Source organism: Macaca thibetana, chromosome 1, assembly GCF_024542745.1.
Source record: "Macaca thibetana thibetana isolate TM-01 chromosome 1, ASM2454274v1, whole genome shotgun sequence".
In the NCBI taxonomy this organism is placed as follows: domain Eukaryota; kingdom Metazoa; phylum Chordata; class Mammalia; order Primates; family Cercopithecidae; genus Macaca; species Macaca thibetana.
Genome location: NC_065578.1, coordinates 138,262,850 through 138,268,849, shown reverse-complemented (window position 1 = coordinate 138,268,849; position 6,000 = coordinate 138,262,850). Strand labels below are relative to the sequence as shown.

Below are 6,000 nucleotides of genomic sequence, written 5' to 3'. Positions count from 1 at the left end.
ACATTTTCATTCCATACATTTTTACTTTATTTTTTCCTAGGAAAAGTGTATAGGCTTTGTGATAGGCAGAATAATCACCACCCCAAAAGATAAACATAATCCCTGAAACCTGTGACTGTTACTTTACATGACCAAACAAAAACAAAAACAAAAACAAAAACAAAAACCCAACAAAAAACTGGGGGGTGGCAGCTTTGTAGGTGTGATTGAGTTAAGGTTCTTGAATTAGGGGATTATCCTAGATTGTCTGGATGACATTGTAATCACACTTCCTTATAAGAGGGAGGCTGGAAGAGACCTGGCATATAGGGGAGGATAAGGTAACGTGACTACAGACGTAGGGACTAGAGTGAAACAGCCACACTGGAGTGAAACAGCCACAAGCCAAAGAATGCCAGCAGCCACCAAAAGCTGGAAGAGGCAAGCGTGGAGCCTCTGCAGACAGCACAGTCCTGCAGGTGCCTGATTTCAGCTTAGTGGAATTAGTTTTAGACTTCTGGTCTACAGAACTGCAAGCATAACATTTTCTTGTTTTAAGAACAAATCTGTGGCCAGGTGCCATGGCTCACACCTGTAATCCCAGCACTTTGGGAGGCTGAGGCAGGCGGATCACCAGAAGTCAGGAATTTGAAACCAGTCTGGCCAACAGGGTGAAACCCTGTCTCTACTAAAAATGCAAAAATTAGCTGGGTGTGGTGGTGGCCACCTGCAATCCCAGTTACTCGAGAGGGTGAGGCAGGAGAATCGCTTGAACCTGGGAGGCGGAGGTTGCAGTGAGCCAAGATCACACCATTGCATTCCAGCCCAGGCAAGAAGAGTGAAACTCCATCTCAAAACAAAACAAAACAAAACAAAAGAACACATTTATTACAACAGCCACAGAGAATGCTAGCTGGTTTCTAGAGTGTCAACTCCAAACTGTTGGTGATTTCCACAGTATACACACTAGCTCAGTGGTAGAGGAGGTGGTGGAGTATCTGCTGTGGGCATGGTTCATTAGCTCCACAGTATTCCATCCATTAATACTTGTCAGTTAGAAGGGATATTATAACTCATTGACTGTATCTCATCCAATATATCAACTTCCCCTTCAACATTATATTCACATGATTGTCAGGTCTCTGCTTAAACAACTTAGACAAGTCCCCCCACTCTGCTTCAAACAAGTCCTCCCACTGGCAGAGATTTCGCTACTTTTCAAGGTGTGGGATCTATACTTAGAGAGCTTGACTAATCAGACATTTTCCCCCTGATATTTAACGTCAATCTGCCCTCTTATAGTTTTCATGCATGGGCTCTGGTTATATACCCTGGAGCATCAAAGAATATGTCTATTCCCACTTCCTCAGGATAGTTGATGAACTTTACCTTCACCCAAATCATAATGTGAACTCAAGAAATTCACAATCAACTAAAACCGTTAAGATTTTGTTCATGATTACTATTGTTAAACCACATCTACCCCCATACGTTTTGGCAAAATTAGCTTTTTGGACCCAACTATATTCTACCCCTATGAAACTAGACCATGTTAGACTTGGTACATTGTTCCAGTTTGTAAAGATTCTCTTTGATCCTGGCTCAGTCATTTATGTACCCATCCTAGTTTCATGTGTGCACCTAAACCAGCATGCCATGATGTCAATATCAAACTCTTTAATAAAAACTTTGAATGGAATTAGGGCAAGGAGAGCCTAGCAATATAGCATTAGAAACCTTTTCCCATGAATTACAAAATTCCTAAGCACAAAATCACTTTTGTATCCATAAGGATATCATGAGAATCTTTACCAAATGTCTTGCTAAAAATCCAAATAATACCATATCAATGTCATACTCTTTATCCATTTATGCAGTTCATACTTGAAAGTGCTATTTGAATTTGCTCATATATAAAGTTGTTTTATAAAATTTAAGTCCCTTTATACTTATTCAAGGAATCCAGTGGCCTAATGAGCTTGTCAGAAAAAGAAAATGAGTGAATAAATTCTCAGAAGTTCACTTTTTATTATAGAATTAAAATATCTGTTAGTTTTCTTGAAGTAGAAAAAAGGGTAATATTTTTCAGTGATATTTATGACTATAAAAGGGCTACACAAGGCTCATAGAAAAAAGCCCCATTAACACTGAAGCATTAGGTAGAAAATAAGCTAATATCCTGAGTATAATGAAGGTGAGTGTTTGAGAGGTTCAACAATTCCAGTCTTCGCTGCAACACTGTCCCCAGTCAGCCAAACCACAATGAGATACCACCTCATGCCAGTCAGAATGGTGATTATTAAAAAGTCAAGAAACAACAGATGCTGGTGAGGCTGTGGAGAAATAGGAACACGTTAACACTATGGGTAAGAATGTGAATTAGTTCAACCATTGTGGAAGACAGTGTGGTGATTCCTCAAGGATCTAGAGCCAGAAATACCATTTGACCCAGCAATGACATTACTGGGTAATTATATACCCAAAGGAATATAAATCATTCTACTATAAAGACGCATGCACACATATGTTTACTGCAGCACTATTTACAATAGCGAAGACATGGAACCAACCCAAATGCCCATCAATGATAGACTGGATAAAGATAATGTAGTATGTATACACCATGGAATACTATGCAGCCATAAAAAGGAACAAGATCATGTCCTTTGCAGGGATATGGATGAAGCTGGAAGACATCATCATCAGCAAACTAACACAGGAACAGAAAGCCAAACATTTTATGTTCTCACTCATAAGTGGGAGTTGAACAATGAGAACACATGGACATGGGAATGGGAACAACACACACCAGGGCCAGTCAAGGATTGGGGAGTAAGGAGAGGGAGAACATTAGGACAAACAGCTAATGCATGTGAGACTTAAAACCCAGATGATGGGTTGATGGGTGCAGCAAACCACCACGGCACATGTATGCCTATGAAACAAACCTACACGTTCTGCACTTGTATCCCAGAACTTAAAGTAAAATTTTAGAAAACAGTTTAGTACACTTTTGCCAATACAATTTTAAAGACAATATTTTCTTTTTTTTTTGTCAAAACTGTGAATCTGTGGATTTAGCTCATTTAATTTATGGAAAATGTCTGCTGTATAATTAGCATTGTCAAATCAATTAGCCAAATCAGGCTGGCTTTTTATCATAAAATCTGACTTCATTTTTCCATTGAAATAATTTCATTAACAAACATTTCAAAAATGATTACAGAAAGCACTGGGAAAGAACTTATAAATGCATTTAAAAAATAGATTACTAAAACCAATCAAGTTAAGATTAAATACTATATATATACTTTATTCACTTTTATAGTAAGTTATAAAAAAAAGAATAAGCTTATATAACATTTCTCATTACTTAAATTATAATAATGCAATGCAATATAAAATATAAATTATAAAGGCAGGGGTGTGATTAAAAATATGGTATTTCTTTGGTAAATATGGGTGTCAGGTGATCATTGGCCCTTGTTATAAAGTGAGAATCATAGTGACCACCTCAGAAACACTCCATGAATGTCATATGCATCATGATGAAAATATGCATATGCACTTACTGAAAAAGAAAAGTATATGAAGGCAAAAAACCCCCATTTGATACAGCACAGGAAATAAATTTTGTTAACAGTAGATGGAAAATATAACACAATGTATGAAATGAAATAAGATGAACGTTGAATGTAAGGGGGATATACAGTTGATAATATAATTAGATAAATATATTTTAACTAACTTCATATTTATGTAACACATGAATTTTAAAGAAATCACATAACATTTTAGTCCTTCAGGTCTTATCCAGTGTGTTTTCAAGAACCTGGTGGTTTGGTTACATTTAAAATACTTAGTGTCACTAACCAGTACTGCTCTACTGTTTGAAGGTGCTTTGATTTCTAGCTAATGAAATCTGGTAGAAATGAGTATTATGAACAGCTGAAAAACATCGCTTGCATTTTAAGGCATGAAAGAAGCTTTATTTAGTGATTAATATTTCTTACTGATCTTCTCTGTTTTGCATTCATTAAACACTCCATTAAGAGCAAATAATTTTTTGACACTAGTCAGGGTACAGAAGAGACAAGCCCATTAAAAGAAAGTCCTCATTAACTCCACTGCCCACACTGTACAATATATCTGATTCCATGACATTTCAATAGCTGCTTTTTCTAGCACCACTCTTCACTCTTCACAGAAATAAAGACAAAGATGGAGCCCTACAATGTGCTATAGATGCTTTAATTAATTATTATAAGAGGTGCCTTATATCCTGGTTATAATTATTTTTGCATTGGCTCTTTGGCATTCTTGCAGGTTTTTATACCCGGGCAAAGCACAATGGTAGGATTCCAGAGGGGTGAGAGCTTGTCTTTCTCTTGTAAAGTGAGTGAAGGAAGATTTTGAAATGGGGGTGAGGAAAGGCAAATCTTCATGATGTTAGGAAAGAATATATATGAAGACCTGGATCTGTAATTGGATTCTGATTCCTTTAAAACCATCAGTACCCTCAAATCCATGAAAGTCTGGGCTCTCTCCAGAGGTACTGAGTACTGCACCCTGGTTGGAAGACCACTGCTTTGCCTACAGTGGAAACAGTAGAAATGGAACAAAGTGGCAGACTAAACATATAGTTTGTGGATGGAATCCACAGGACCTGGCAACAGATTGAATTGGGGTAGGTAAGACAGCGGGAAATATCAAGGATGATGCCAGCGATTTTTGGTTTAAGCAAGTAGAACTGCTATTTGCTGAGATGAAGAACACTGGATATGAAGGTGGCTTTGGCGGCCCTTCATAGTCTGTCTTTTTTGTTGATCTTATTTTGTTTTAGACAGTCTATTGACTGATATTTTATTAAGTTACGACTCTCAACTTTTTGGCCAATTTTATTCAAATGCAAATGATTATTGGCATAAAAACATTATTTCCAAAAGGATTTTCCTTTTAAAAGTGACATATTTCCTTACCCACCCCAACACCTAAACCCTCTTACCAAACAGCTTCTCAAAGATTCAAATTCATACATAGATTTTATTGTAATATGAGGAATGGTTACACTTTCAAACTTATTAAATATTATAATAAAAATGGGAAGCTGATTTTTAAAATATTAATCACAGCGTTAGATATAATAGGCCCCAACAAATCTCTACACTGTTTTTTTTTTTCCTGTGGATCCCACCAAGAAATATGAAGTCACCCAGGTGTTTTTTGTGCCTAGCTCAGTGCCTGACACATAGTAAGCGCTCAATAAATATTGTAGCTGTTGAGTGAGTGAAATATAGAACATTAACTTATTAAATTTTTATAAGACGTTTAAAAAGAAATGGGGTATTTTTATATGTAATTATTTTTATCTTAGAATACCTCTTAGACCTGTTTTATTGCATATATATGATCCTTCACTAGTAAGTGAGGCTTTTTAATGAAAGTTCACGCCCACGAGTTGTGAAAATCTTAAGTGTGAGTCACCTCTTTCAGAGGTCTCAGAGCCACCTGTTCTGTAAAGGCACACGTTTCTCCCGCCTTTAGGCCATACTCAGGTAGGTATGCAGGTCAGACTAGAGTCTTTAACTTGGGCACCATATCTGATCTGCCTTCAGCGCACACTTCTGGGCCACTCTCTGCACTCTCAACAACCCCCTTGCCCCCAGCACCGTCGGTTTCACGTCGGGAGCCGCCGCGTAACCGCGGTGGAATCTCGCAAGAGCCGGGGCGCCCCCTCACCTGCCCGCACCCAGGATCCGTTGCGCCGCGTTCGGGACCCCACCCCCATTCTGGCCTCTTCGCCGGGGCTCAGGCGGGGCGCTCGGTCAGGCGGTTACGACCAGGAGGCGTCGGAACCTGGCGTCGTAGGGCTGTGCTGCGCGGTCAGTCCCATTCACCCTCGCCTGGGGCTCTCCGGCGTGGGCGGGCCGGACCTCCGCCGCTTCCAGGAAGGGCCACAACGGCCGTGGGACCCCAGCGAGGCGGGTAAGGTCGTCCGCGTCTTCCTGCCGGCGGTCGGCG

At 39.3% G+C, this 6,000-nt stretch overlaps 1 protein-coding gene across 14 annotated transcripts in view; it reads left to right on the top strand.

Annotated features, from left to right (window-relative positions):
- Positions 1 to 5,764: 5,764 nt before the first annotated feature.
- Positions 5,765 to 6,000, top strand: part of DNAH14 (dynein axonemal heavy chain 14) — a 506,458-nt gene continuing 506,222 nt past the window's right edge. For all 14 annotated transcript variants that reach the window (XM_050760224.1, XM_050760215.1, XM_050760207.1 and 11 more), the window contains exon 1: positions 5,765 to 5,964. The gene's annotated coding sequence lies outside the window, so the exon portion shown is untranslated. The remainder of the gene's footprint in view (positions 5,965 to 6,000) is intronic.